The sequence below is a fragment of the Gorilla gorilla genome, chromosome 19 (genome assembly GCF_029281585.2).
Source record: "Gorilla gorilla gorilla isolate KB3781 chromosome 19, NHGRI_mGorGor1-v2.1_pri, whole genome shotgun sequence".
NCBI lineage: Eukaryota > Metazoa > Chordata > Mammalia > Primates > Hominidae > Gorilla > Gorilla gorilla.
Genome location: NC_073243.2, coordinates 89,679,010 through 89,694,643, shown reverse-complemented (window position 1 = coordinate 89,694,643; position 15,634 = coordinate 89,679,010). Strand labels below are relative to the sequence as shown.

At 34.6% G+C, this 15,634-nt stretch overlaps 1 protein-coding gene and 1 long non-coding RNA gene across 6 annotated transcripts in view; one reads left to right on the top strand and one right to left on the bottom strand.

The window, feature by feature from the left end:
- CDH12 (cadherin 12) overlaps window positions 1-15,634 on the bottom strand; it is a 1,104,089-nt gene that overhangs the window by 453,600 nt on the left and 634,855 nt on the right. For 4 of the 5 annotated variants that reach the window (XM_055367890.2, XM_055367891.2, XM_055367892.2 and 1 more), the window contains one exon: window positions 8,137-8,282. The gene's annotated coding sequence lies outside the window, so the exon portion shown is untranslated. Of the gene's footprint in view, window positions 1-8,136; window positions 8,283-9,194; window positions 9,365-15,634 lie in introns of those variants that run through there. The other variant, XM_019012909.4, reaches the window with a different exon arrangement.
- LOC129528119 (uncharacterized) lies at window positions 8,098-9,406 on the top strand. Its single transcript, XR_008673343.2, has 2 exons — window positions 8,098-8,164; window positions 8,553-9,406. It is a non-coding gene; the product is annotated as an uncharacterized lncRNA (long non-coding RNA).

Here is a 15,634-nt window from a genome sequence, read left to right as displayed (position 1 = left end):
GCCAGGATGGTCTTGATCTCCTGACCTCATGATCCGCCCGCCTTGGCCTCCCGAAGTGCTGGGATTACAGGCGTGAGCCACCGCACCCAGCCCAATTCACGTGTATTTTTTTAAGTAGCTGATAACATGTATTTCTATTTGAAGTAGTAAAAAATAAAATGTAAAATTCAGAATAGAGCAGCAATAAATCTAGCTTGCCCTTCTGAAAATTCTTTAATGAGTTCTCATTATTCCTGGGTTAAAGTTCGCACCTCTTACACAGGCATCAATGAAGCTGCTCTTTTTCACACATTCACCACTCCACTGCCATGTTCTATCAAACTAATGTGGTGCTGGAGGGTGTCAGGAATGCACCCAACATATCTCTGTGCTTTAGCACATAGTGTGATTTCCATTAGGAGCTAATGGTCTCTCTTTTCCTGTCTGTCTAAATTCAAGCTATTCTTTAATTTACAGATAAGGGAATTCCTCTCGGCCTCTCTGTTTAAGTCAGGAGCTATTTTTTGTGCATTGACAGCAGTCTGTACATATCTTCCATGATGGCAGACCACAAGCATTGTGACTACTCGTTCTTTAGTTCCCCTCTCCCACCATCAGGCTGAGCATATTATGCATAGGAACTAGGCCTTGTCAACATGTATCCCTAGCATCTAGCACAGCACCTAACACTTAAGAGGTACACAATAGTTACTGAGTAAATTCAATGGACAAATGTCAATGAACAAATATGGTAGAATCTTACACATTAAGATTTTATAATGTGTTAAAACGTTAACAACAAAAGCAAAAGCAATTGCCTCAATTCTGATACAACAGCCACAGAAATTAATTTGGAATATTCACTCAATCTTGGTCAACAATATTTTCTGAGGATAAACTCTGTAACAGACACTATCTTAGGTACTGAGTTGCAGCTTTGAATAAAAGAAACAAAAAGCCTGCCTTCATAGAGCTCACATTCTAATAATGGGGAGTGGGGAGAAAAACAATAATCAAATAAATTTAAAAGAATATGGTTGATAAGATTTTAAACATTACAGAAGAAAATAATAGAGAAGAGTAATAGGAAATTATGGGGGCAGGTTTGTAATTTTTAATTTATATTACCATAATGATGGTAACATAAATTATCCAAAATTTATATCTATATTAATGAAATATGTTTCCCTCTATTGTTTATAGATTTTAGCAATAAGAAAGAAATATGGCAGTTGAGATTAGAAAGGGAGAAAAGTTTAAATAAAGAAGAGAGATGAAATCAATACCCTTGCAATTCAGTTTTGGGAGAGAAGAAAGTTGAACTGACAAATAAGAAAGTCTTAAGGCTACATTGCTAGAATAAAGAGAACTGAGGTGTTACCAGAGAAGTCAGCATTTTCTGATAAGTTTTGAACTTTAGTATGGAGTTATCCTGGGCAATGCTATAGCCAAAAACTTCTAGATATTGGGAAGGGAGACTGGAGAAGCAATGAACACCCTGTCCCTCTTAATTGCAAGGAATTAAATATGTCAGCGATACTTATCTAAATATTTTGCTTTCTAAGACATCCAACTATTCTATGTCCAAAATAGTTATGTAGAAATCAACAATAGACTAAATATACACACAAAATTTTATATTATATATTAAATATAATATACATATTTCTCAATTTTGACCTGGTTCAGAATTTTTCATCACCTTCCTGAGATGGGAAAAGCTTCTCAAGAAGGTTGATCAACATCTGATTCAGGTGAGCTAGGCAGTGAGTCTCATCCTGTGAAACGTCCTCCAGTAGACACTAGTCCACCCATGGCAGCCATGGGGCAGAGTAGGGGGCAGTGGTGATATGAGAGCAGCATTTCTCATCACCAGTAGCATCAGCCTCTCTGGCAGGTTGTCAGAAATGCAGAATCTTGAGCCACACTCTAAAACCTCTAAAAAAGATCCCGAGATAACTTGCGTGCCTGTTCTTAAGGTTTGAGAGTTGCTGGTCTACAGCAGCAGTGTCCAATTGGGGCTACATAATAGAGTTACCTGGGAAATTTTTTTTTTTTAAATCCCAATAATTAGGCCACATTCTTATATATTCTGTTTTTGTCAGAATCAACTGTATATGTCTCAAACTGTGGTTCCTGGTTTCTTTTCTACAGCTGAAAGAAATCTACCAAAGTTTTGACCTACTAAACCCACTAAGGTTTGACTTGTGAAATCAGCACTCCAGGAATGAGACCCAGGAATCTGCTTCTTTATTTAAGTCACATAGCAGTTGATTCCTATATGTACCAAAATATAAGGTGTGGCTTGGAGGATGAAAAATAATGGATTCCACTGTAAAAAAGAAAAAAAAAAGAGTTTCTCTGTGTTTATTATTTGAATCAATATGCAAAGTATGCAATGGAATACTTTTGCATATATACACTGGTAGTTGATAACTTTGTCAAATTTATAATTAGAGGTTTTAAATACCATAGAAAAATATGGATGAATTAGTGAGTGTGAGGAAATAAAAATACTGAGTCTCTCCAGAGACAGACATTTAGATAGTTATCTTCAAGACATTTAAAAATATTCTACCACGGTCCGGCGTGTTGGCTCACACCTGTAATCCCAGCACTTTGGGAGGCGGAGGTGGGTGGATCACGAGGTCAGGAGATCCAGACTATCCTGGCTAACACGGTGAAACCCTGTCTCTACTAAAAATACAATTAAAAAAAAAAATTAGCTGGTCATGGTGGCAGGCGCCTGTAGTCCCAGCTACTCGGGAGGCTAAGGCAGGAGAATGGCGTGAACCTGGGAGGCAGAGCTTGCAGTGAGCTGAGATTGCGCCACTGCACTCCAGCCTGGGCGACAGAGCAAGACTGTCTCAAAAAAAAAAAAAAGAAAAAAAGAAAAAAAATTCTACCAAATATTCATTATGCTGATAATAAAAAAAATCATGCAAGATGAATGTTTCTCTTCTAAGCAAGCAGTCAGCAAACTTTTTCTGTGAAAGACAAAATAGCCAATATTTTTAGCTTTGCAGGCTCTACAATCTTTTTCTGCTCTACTATTCAACTCTGGCTTTGTGGCTTGCAATCAGCCATTGACAAGATGGAAATGAATAGCTGTGGCTGTATTCCAACCAAACTCTATTTACAAAAACAAATCATGGGCTATTTTTCTGGCCCCCGTAATACCAAGTTAGATTGTTGACTACCAGTGGTCAAATGGAACTTCTTTTTCAGGACTTGTTCAATTCCTTTCAATGTACGTAAGAAAGAGTCAAAGTAAAGAATTCAGTTGCTAATTTAGTCCTCATGACAAATAGTATGGTTTCTCTAAAATGGCTCCTAAGTTACATTCTTTTAAGAAACATCCACTTCATCTGTGTAAATCCAACAGGACCCCCAAAAAAGAGTATGCCCCAAAATTCAAAATGTACTTATATAAACACAGTGTTATGAAATTGTTCCTGGAAGTTTTGCAAGATCCACGTCTTCATTGTTGCTTAGGAGAGAAAAGATCTCTAATTTTTGCTACTTTACAGGTAAGGTGACAGCTAATAATAAGGCTCCCTATTTATAATAACAACTATCATTTTCTGAGGACCTGAGGAATTGTGGATATATCAATTCCCTCCTTTATTTCTCAGAACACTACAATAGGATAGGTACTGTGATTGGCTCAATTTTAAATAACATAAAAACAAAGTTTAGACACCTTAACTGACCTGTCCAAGGCCACAGAGCTAGAAAATGCCCTCAGCTGGATTTGAACCAGGTAGTTGAACCTAGAACACGTACAGCCACTAAACATTACTGCCCTATCCATTTTGTACCAGAACTATGAACATGTAAGATACTGAGTTAGTTGTAATATTTTCATTTGCAAGGGAAATAGGTGTGCTCAATTTGAATGGATTAACAGGACTAAAACTACAGAGAAAAATGTGAATGTGAAAAATGGGGAAGTCTCACCACTGCATGGTATGCCTGGAATACGATACGGGATATCAACCCAGGATATCACAGTACTTCCTCTGAGAAGCACTCTTTTCTTCTTGTGCTTAGCTATTAGGGTAAGTTAGAAAATGTGTCTGTTCTTACTGACCTAAGGCAATTAACCTCTTTTCTTTCTTTTCTACTGGCCTCATTACTGCAGCTTATTCATGATTTCCACAGACTGTCCTTTCTATGTTTCTCAACTTCTTTTCCTGGCCACTAACTGCTGAGGCTCCACATGGTATTTCAAATTTAAGATAACCAGGCCAAATATTTGTTATTTCACACAGAACATTTTTATTGGCATGGTTCTCCTGGAAGGCCACATGGTGGCCATTGGCCAGTCTAGAGAGGGCTGTCTTAGACCTTGGCACATACATTTCTCATCAAATCTTCTGCGGCCAGTAGAGCCTAGACACATGGTCATATTTTCTTGGTGGAAACACCTATGCATTGTGAACTGTTACCATTACAAGCTCTTCTATAATATTGTTCTTTATAGATCATATTCATTCTTTTGGAATAGTAATACAGGAGGTAATGTGCACATATACTTTGTTTTTTCTGTTATTCTTATACACAATTAGGATAAGCCAACCATTTTCCAACAACCTAGAGAATTGAAAGTATGCTGGTTGATTGTTGGAGATTATACACATATATGCCTTGATCATATTTCTAGTCATTGTGGAACCTGTTATTTACAGTATCTGGTACAATGTCATCTCTTTCCAGATTTGGGAACATGTTGGAACACAATAAATTATCATATTTTATAACCACACAACCTAACTTCTAGTTACCATCTTAGCACATCCTTGGATATGACAGCTAATCATATTAAATTTTCCAGGTCACCTCTAATCTTATAACATCCCTCCCTTCTTGTCACAGGGTTAGATCAAATATTAATTGAAAAATATTACCACAATATCAACATGATTAGCTACACCAAACCTCTGTGGACATAGGGGAAAGTTTATGTAAAGTCAGCATAGCAAATAGGCTGCTGAATATGTAAGTGTGTTTTTTCTGAAGTCCACTTCCAACATTCAATTCCAACAGTTAGTTTCTCTACCTTTTCTAATACTGTGAATATCTTTCACTATTAACGTGAGTTCCCCTTAACTTCCTTTTAATCGCATTTCAATACAATTAACACTGAATTTATATCTCTACATTTTATTTTATTTTATCCTGAGAGTGTGTCAACCTCTCTTGGAAAGATGTATATGTTACAAATACTAAATTTCAGTAGAGACTTTGCTTACAGTAGAGTGCTTTTTCTGTCAGTAGTAATCAGAATTAGCTGGAAGCAAAGACTTGCACACTAACCTCTTTCAGAAACTAAAAGAACAAAGTACATGCTTGTTTCCAATACTGGTGGTGATGGAATTTACAAAATCATTTATTTTGTGTAAACAAGAGTTAACCTGTTCTAAAGGTACTATGATTACTCTGTACTATCTTAAAAATAGTCTTACAATATTCATGAGTATCATGTCAAGTGCTGGAAACAGTCACCATATATGAGGTAACAAAAAGGTATAGTATAGAGTGTATGAGTTTTAAACACAGCCAGATCTGAATTTGAGTTATAGGTTCATTACTGTGTGCCCTTGGCCCAGTTACATATGCTCTCTCAGATTCCAGCTTTCCTTCTGGAAAATGAGGGCAAATAATATCCATGTTAACATTTCAACTTTCATATGTTTTTATATTTATCATTTATTCATATATAAAAAGTTTATAACTCAGCTATCTGAGTTGAGGAAGCATGTGAGCTAGATTAGATACTGCCTATCTCTAGTGTCTTTTATGGAACATATTACTTATTGAGGAGCAAGTTATAGAAGAACTTGAAGCAAGTTTTGTAAAGTTTTAAAAGATTATTTTATTTAAATTTTGAGACTTCCTACTCTAAGTGAGGTTATCCTATGGGATGTTTTCCCATCTTACAGGAGAAATAAACTACCCTCAATCAAATGAAAAATGGAATTCAATATAGATTAAGGCGGCAGATGCTAAGTAAAATAAACTGTTACTAATTCTCAGTTGAACCCAAGATTTTCTTCATCCTCTTATCAGTATATTGCAAATTCAGACAACTATGACAATGGTAAAACTCCTTTAAGCAATTGCATTTTTAATTTTTTAAATTAAATTTGTATTTTAAGTTCAGGGGTACATATGGTGGTTTGTTATATAAGTAAACTTGTGTATTGGGGATTTGTTGTTTTTTGAATGAGAACTACAATTCCCTCAATTTTTAAACATAGATATTTCATTAGACAGTAAACGCAACCTTCAATGGACGTACTCTGGTCAGACACTTCAGTGGTCAATACATCCAACAAAAAAGTTCATTGGGTCTGATGCCACCATCAATTCTGAAGTTGACACAAGGATAGAGATGTTTTCAGCGACATGCAAGTTCGCTAGTACCAAGTGTGTGTCCCTGTTTGGTTAATGTTGCCTCTTTCTGTTTATCAAGTTTGCTTAAAAAAAAAAAAAAAAAAAAAAAGAAGCCAAAGACCCAGGGACAGTCACTGTAGTCAACACATTCTTCTCTCAATTATCTTTAATTCTATTGAGAAATCATCTCCCCAGGGAAAAGAGATAGAAGTCTCAGAACAAGAGAAGTAGATAAAAGTCTTCAGGCTTTAGCTACAAACATACTGGTAGCCAAGTACACATCGGCCTTTGGGAACCTTGAAAATAGTTTACTCCTCTGGAAGAAGCAGTAACATCGACATCAGCCTGAAAAGCTCTCCAGACAATTTCAGAATGATAGCCAATTATTAGAAAGTGTTCTGACATCTTTATAAAATGTCCCATCTCAAGAGATCCATAGAAGAAAAGGGAAGTCAGCACTTCAGGAAACACGAGTGCTCACTCTGAAAAGCACACTTGAGATACTATTATAAATCTTTATACAAAAGCAGCTAGATATTTACATTTTGCTTTAACAATAGAAATTAATTGTTAAAAATCAACCTGTTTCAGTATTATATGTGATATTTTAAATAATGTTTATTTCATTATTTGAAAACTTTTATGTCATACAATATCAAGGTAAGTGATTGCTGTTCTTCAGTATTTAGAGTGCAGACTAATAGATCACATAATTATAGTGATATAATTATTTAATTACTTTTAATTACATAAAAAATTTATCATAATATGGAGTAAAACCATCAGGCTATATTTACATGCGCTTAGTAAGGTAGAAAAGAAAAAGTTCAGGTAATTAAACTTTGGAAAAAAGTTGCTTACAATACCTTTCTAGATATTTTTAACAAGCTTACAAGAAAATGGGTAAAAAAGAATTAATATGGAATGGTTTAATCTGAATTACCTGGATAATTGCCCTAAATGATACAGGAAATGTAAGCTTCACTTCAATTCATTATATCTTAATAATAGAAATGAAATAAAACATAAAAAAGATTTTTTTACAAACACATAATCTCTTATTGAAGAATTCTTTCAAAAACAAGCATTTTAGAAAGCACTTAATTTTCCTTTGCTTTCTTTTTTTATTCATGTCATAAAAGAAATCCACTTCTGTTGAATAAGAACTATAAATTATATGAATGGTGTAATAAGTCTTCTAGTTTCATTTTTCTTAATACTTGCATCAGAAACTATAACATTTAAGTTTTAAGTTCCAAATGGATACTATTAAAATATTCAGGGATTTAGTCCTAAATCCTTAAACCAAAAGGGAGCTCAGGAATATTGCTAAAGTAGAAAGCTGCAGAAAATCTCAACTCGCATTTGCAAATTTTCTTTCCATCTGATTTAACTTTGAAGTTTTCAGACTCAGATTTTACTATATGACATCAACAAATCACTTCAATCAAAATCAATTTACCTTGGCAATGCACAACCCTCCAAATAGACTATTAAAAAGGTAAAACGAGAAATTAACTATCTTTTCATGTTCCCTTTTATTTTCTCTGGATACAAGGCAGAATGAATGTATTTCAAAAGAAATTGCCCTGAGATATCATTATCACCAATGCCGTTTTCACTCCAGGAAACTTGCTTATAAATTAAGCTTTTCCTGACACAGTCACTTGCTGCAGTGCAGAATGTCAGTTTAGTCAGTTAGAACTTTCAATGCAGAAATTCAGTGCCATGCAGTCACCCGGATAAAGCAGCACTTACCTTAATTGAAATTTTCTCTGTGAACGAGGTGAGAAATCCGTCAAATCAACCGTGAATGGGGTTGGGAGATCGAAATTTTCAATCAACACCCTCCAAGTAGCTGCATCCTGTGCTCCTTTTCCCTGTTATGTTGAGCTCCTCACTGTCTAAGGAGAGAAAAACATCAGCTGAAATCCTCCGAGGTTCCCAGCGAGTAAATGAGGACTAAGCGATGTTTCTGAACGGGAGATTCTCCGTGAGCGTGCTCCGTTTGGAGGCTCCCTAACACTCTTGGCAGGTCCCTGGAGCCAGGCGCTAATCATTGACCTGATTAGCAAGAATGCTCCGGGTGCGCAGGCAACACACGCCGAGGGTTGGTGGGTCTTCCGGGAACTGGAAAAGGCACCAAGGCCACTTGGGAATCTTGTCTTTTCCAGCCTAATGGATGAACTACAACTATGATTATAATTTGCAAGGAGATTAGCTGCCGTGCTAGCCATCGCAGGACTTAAACAAATGTGCTTTCTCCTGCTGTTTTTCAAGGTGCCTTCGTGTAAGATATTAGGTACAGTGAAACAATTAATAGACTGATAGAGCTAATTTGTAAGACAAGCTTAAAGCTGAAAAATGTTTAAAGCGATGTGATCAAAGAGATAGCTGCACTTGTCTCTGCCGCTCGCCTGCTACATACTTCAACCTTTGTCGAAGTAAAATGAATTTAAAGGTTTATTACAGCCCTCCAGAGTGCAACTCTCTGAATTTATAAAAAGGAAGTATTCATACTAAATAAGCGTATTTGGCAGATTGCTACAGACACAAGCACTCAAACCACGGCATGAACACAGCCTTGCTTGTGTAGTTTTCCAAACGGCATTTTCAATTAGCATTACACTTGCAAAAAATGTTTGCATTGTACCATTAACCAGACTAACGTAGGAGAATACAGCACTACACCTAACCGAATCATCTCTTTGATTATCTGTTGAAATACTGATTTACTAAAACAAAAACAAGCAAGCATATGAGAGGATCGAAAATATCTAACAACTTTTTAAACGTAGTTATGTGCCGTTACCAACCTGCTGGTCCCCATCCGTCATCCGCTCTTTCTGCCACTGACCACCTTCTCAGCACTTCCTCATCAAGTTCCTAGTTCCCTGAAGAGATCTAACTCTCTGGAAAAGGTCACATAACTGAATGCCAAAGCCCCAAATGGTTAATTTTTGACAGCTCTCACTTTTGCAGGAGAAAATTATGCAAATAACATAAAAAGAACAGATGAAAAAAGTAATTTGCATGTCTTGAGGGTGAGAAAATTCTCATTGCCAGAGAGAAAGCTGACGACTGTCCTCTCACAATGATCCTGAGTGATATGTTCAGCACTTTTGTTTTTTTCCAGTGGGTCTCACTTGGGACATATGGCATTTCCTTGATGTGTGTGTGCGTGTGTGTGTGGGTGCATGTGCTTGCGTGTGTGTGTGAGAAAGAGAGAGAGGAAGAGCGAGAAGCTATATTTACATTGTGATATTTATATATATCTTAGAAAACCCTCAAATTTCAGTAGGCGAATGCACTAAGTATAAATAATAGAGAATCCGTTTGCCTTATACATTCCCAAATATATTTTTAAAGTATCTCATTAAAATACAAGCTCTTGGTGAAACTTTTTGGACAAAGTAAAACTTCAGGGTAACTGAATTGCTGTTACTAAGGCAGGTACTCATCCTACTCTGAAAACGGAGACGGCCCTGCAGAAGCCCCAGGAGGTGGGGCTGTAGCCTCCCATGCAGAGGTCTCTTGCTCCCTCAGCTGGTGGAGGGTGACAGCCGAATGTGAAGAAACCCAGTCAACCACTTCAGGAGAGGGAGAACAATTTTTGCTGCTGTAAAGCAGGAAACCCATTATCCAATTTTAGATTGGCATGAGAGTGTTATAGTAGAAAAGAGGCTGCTTAAATCGAAGTAAATGCACCTTGAGCATAAATTGTAAAAATAAGAAAATGTAACTGCTAATTTCTCCTGAGAGGGTTCCAACTAGTCTTTAACACAATACTTGTAAATAACAGTGGGATAGATTCCAGGGCTCTAATGTGCAGTTGGTCATGCAATTAAAGCACTCCGTTTCTCATATTGGTCTAAGTCCCATTCTGAGGATCTTAAATCGTGAACTATTTTTAAAACTTATTAAAACATTAAGACAGGGCTTATTTTCCTGAACCCTGCCAGTCAACCCGCAATCATCATCACCAACTAAAACAGGTGCACACGAAACTTTGTGCCATAGTAGATGGGTTCTATCTGGAAACTCCAACTCCATGAGACTGCCCTGATGACATTTCCAAATAATCAGCCTTTCTGTTCTCATAAAATCCAGAGGTCTTTCAAAACCCTGAATGTTTCTGCAGAGAGTATGATGACTCTTCAGTAGTTTTTTTAACCTCTGTTGGAACACTAATTGATTTTATGTGAAAGTACACACATGAAGAACAAAGCAAAATAAGACCATTTTGTTGGAGGGGTGAGGGGAGACCGTAGTCACATGAAAATAACAGGTACTGTCTATTACGTGCTTGCTATGTAGTAAGTGACTGGCATGCACTTCAGCTATAGCTATCCATGAACCCCTTAGTCCAATTCTATTAAGCAGACATTATAATATTTTATTTTTTAATTAATTAAGTTAGGGCTCTGAGAAGTTAAGCAAATTTACCAATGTTGCATAGTCAGTACAGAAGAAACCCACCACTAAAAGTCAGATTACTGTAACTATAAAATTAACAAATATTTGGAAGTTCCCAAATGTTAAAACTGATCAAAACCCCTACTTCCAACAGAATGGGAACATTTTCTAGATTTTATGATTAACAAAAATCATTTTCACATCTTTAAAAACCATTTTATAACTGATAAACTATTGTAACAGTTCTGCTATTAAAAGTTATGTATGATTTAGCAGAAAAAAATTCACAAAAAAAACTTTAGGCTAAAAAATAGATTCCATCCAGAGCTTCCAAATATATAATTCCATTAGCACAAATTACTCAATTTCAAATTTTTAAAAATCCCTTCTGCAATTCATTTGCTCTCCCACTCAAATATAATAATTATTGCTTTTTTAAAACAAGAAAATAGCTCCACTCTAAGTAAACGAATATCTCAAGAACAGTCATAAAAATATATTAGGCCAAAATTATGATGATTTTTACTATCCTAGTTCTCCAAGTGGCATAATGTAATAGCAAAGCTCAAATGTACTAGGGAGCTAAAGTTTATCTCTGATTTGTTCATGCTTTATCTACAGGTTTCTTAAAAGTCACATGAATCCTATCATTTCATATGGCTCTTTGAAATTCTCAGACACATCCATAACTTTGCAGAGAAGCATTGTGACCACACTCTTTCAAGATGTTTAATAAAATAAATGATGAGAACGCAAACTAATGCAACATTTAAACTTTGCCAAGAACTTATTCTCTCATTTGATTCTTATGGGAATCCTGTGAAATAGGTTACCATAAGTATTTTTCTCATATGTTAGTGATGAGGAATAAAAAGAGCAAGTGATTGTCCTTCGGTGTTTGGTAGTGGAAAACCTAATGTCTTCCTTTTTACATAAGTCCTATTGCTCCCCACTATGTCGAACAAATATGTTTATCTGAGTCATCTTTTTGTCAAAAAGGATCTTAAGTGGCTATATAAACAGAAGCCAGTCTTTCTTCATTTACTTAGGTTTGTTCCAAACAGTGTAAATTGTGATTGTGATTTATTGAAGAAAAAATTACTCTGAGCTGACAGGGAACTTGTGATTTATGTATACTGGAATAACAACCCTTAGATTTCCTACAGACTTTTCCTGATCTTGGCTATTATTATTTAAATTGGGGATATATGAAGATATTTCCCAAATATTAGTCTTATGATTCTTACACAAATAGAATCTTGCTTCTGTATACCAATGTAGATTCAGCTATTACCTCCCTACCACTGTTTGTGGTGGTTTATCAGAAGAGACCTTGAAAAATTACCGTTAATTATTTTAAATGGATCTATAAATACATATACATAAACAAGCCACCTAACTAATAACAAATTGATCTTACAGCAGCAGCATCAAGCTAATACTATCACACAGAGGTTTTCTGAATGCTAACAGATTCTCATGTATTATACATATTTCTGCTTATGTCTAAATCACGGAGGCTGAATGAATAAACTCACCAGCCTTCAAGAGAAATTTTTATTTTTGATTCTGGTTTCACGCACATATACTCATGAGTTTAAGATAAGATGAAATTTTAGAAAAAAAAGAAAGCTAAACTGGATATCAGAAAACTTAGACTATAGTCAAAATTCTAGCAGTGAGTAGTTTTCTAACCCGAAGCCATTTAAAAAGCTTCTATTTAATAATTTCATTGGAAAATTTGAGGAAATTAAACTATATTATCTCTAGGATTTCAGTCAGTTATGAAAATACATCTATTTCACTAATAATTTGTGATGTTCTTTCTACCTAATTCAGAAATAATCAAGCAATTAAGAAGGAATTATTGTCTGCAAATACATGTTTTCTCCCTTCTCACACCCTTCGGTGCCCCGAACAACTTATTTTATACTATAAATAACATTATAGCAAGGATGTGTTGATTTCATAGTTCGAGTAATTAAAAAATCAGCTAGAAATTATTGATTTGAAATTGTAAATGGAGTAGATAAAAACTTGCTAAGGTCAGGAATATTCTTTAAATGTTTTAAAATAATTATAACACGTTTCTTTAAAAGGTCATGGTTATTTTATTGCAACTAGTAACATTAAAATAAAGGTAATTTAATTAAAATGATTGAGAATTATCTTAAAATTGGAGCGCATACTTAAAGAATGGACATATAATATTAATATATTTTGTGTTTTTAAAAGCACATTTCCAATTTAGTAGACAATTATTTTAAAATAACAAAAAAGCACAGTGCATAATTAAAAGAAAAGAAATGGCTTTTGTAGACATAATTGCTTTGCATTTTAGACCTTTCTTGTTAGCTCTGATTTATTCTATTTTGTATCTTTGAGGTATGACTATGAAGTTCAAGTAAAATTAAATAAATAATATGTAAAACTTTAAGAATATTAAACTCACCTTCTATTAAGTTCACTAAAATATACTAAAAATTAGTAATGACTAGAGTTATACATATAAAACCCAAACCAAACACATTTTTAGCAATGATTTTAAAATGCCACTAAACAAATGGACATATAAAATAATATTAATGAATAATATTGCTTAATAGAAAAAAATGTTTATTTCCTTACTGAGTAGATAGGTTTACCCTTTTGGAGAGTCAGAAAGGCAGTGGTAGGGTAGAGTGGAATGTGGAAAGATCTGGAAGCACTAACGGGACAACTAGTATCAAATGAATTTCCTGTTCACTAAAAAATTTTAGATGATGAAAATTCTGACTTAGATTTTCTTATTAATTCATAACTATTTAACTATATATTTAATTATTTAACAAGTTATTTCTACCACTAAATACCTATTAGAATAGTTAAAATCAAAAAGAAAAAAACTCTCATTACGTCAAGTGTCAACAATGATGTGAAAAACCTATAACCCTCATACACTGTTCATGGGAATATAAAAGGATGCAATCACTCTAAAATACATTGTGGTAGTTTTTTAAAAAGTTAAACGTATGCCTATCATGTGATGCAGCCATCTCGCTCTGAAGTATTCACTCCAAAGAAAAATAAGCATATTTCCATTCAAACAATTAGACACAAATGACTGATTAGTCACAATGGCTCCAAACTGGGGAAAAAAAAGTCTGTCAACAGGTGAGTGAATAAACTGTGGTACATCCATAGAATGGAATACTTCTTGGTAATTAAAAGTAGACAACTACTAGTACACTTAACAACTGGACCACAAAATGATTATGCTGATATAAAACAAGCCAGAAACAAATACATTACTAATATATAATTAAATTTCTGTAGAATTAAAAAATATGGAAATTTATCTGTAATGACAGAAAACAGGTAAGTGGTTGGAGGTGAATGAAGTTGGAATAAGAAATTGCAGAGGTCACAAGAAAACCCTTGAGACAATGGAAATATTCAGTGTCTTGATTATGATGATGGCTTCACAGGTGTATATATGTGTCAAAACCCATCTAATTTGCAAGTTAAATATGTGCAGTTTATTGTATATAAATTATACCTCAATAAAGCTGCACAAAACCCTCACATCTTCCTCATTTCTTCTTTAATAAAACAGAATCACAATTAAATGATTAATAACAGATTATGTCCATAATAACAATCTATATGCCTTTAATTCTGATTTCTATTTTCTAAAGAAACCGCATCGAAGATGGAATAAAATCACCTACTTTATATTTCTAACAGTTTCTTAAATTGTATAGAGCATTTCCCATTCAATCATATTTTAAGACAACTTTAAACTTAATGTCCCAGTATCTATCCAGATAATAGTTCAGTAAAATTTTATATAGGGAAATAAAGTGCCATTTCAAATCAAATAATGATGGCTGTGAAATGCTTAATTACCTTTTGACATACATATATCATTGTCCATTTGTTCTTAGCTTCTCCATAATGTGTATGGAAATATCACTCTAGCCTATCTTCAGCATCTATGACACCGCAGGTGACAATAAATTACGAAAAATTATGGGGCTTTCTCAACCTCTAAATGTATTTGACAGGCATGAAGATGAAAATACCTTCTATAACATCATAAAGATCATATTGTTACAGAGTGGCTCTAAACGGATCTTCCTCTTCTTATTATTTACTTATTTACGAAATCGAACTTTTTCTTTGGATTTCATGGTGACTCTATTAACCTCTGAATACCATGTTTCATTCTCCTCTCAGTTATACTGACTGTAATACCCAGTTTCCTCTCATGTCAACTTGCTCTTTTTCACTCTCAGCAAAAGTCAATAATTTGCTGCCACATCATAAGGAATAGGTGACTGCTATCTGCCTTGCTGACTTTATTTCCCTTATTAAAATAATTTAAATTCTCTGCAGTAATACAGAGTTTTAACATATATCAGACTGTTGGTGAGCAGTCTGAAATAACACCTTTACTACCTTCTGTACATCAAATATATAGATTCTAGTTTTTGTAGTAATGGTAAAATAATGGTAAAAATATCAGAGATTTGGGTAGTTCACTGCCTAGGATTGCAATGACACACCAACAAAGAGCAATTATGAATCCTTGGGCTCGTTGCTTCACATTTGCTTGAGTTTTCTCAGATGAAAAAAGGTGATAAAATAGTATGAAATGAATTAGTGCAGATGGAGTAGTAAGATTAAATGAGTTAGTAGATACACACTAAGAAGATAACTCACAAATGAGCTACCAGCTATAATTATACCAGCTATAATTTTTAGTTAAAATGGACAACATATAAACTATGTATACCCCCAAATAAAACTTTGTTTAAATTGTAATGATTCTGTCCAATTGGACGCAGGCTTAATGTAT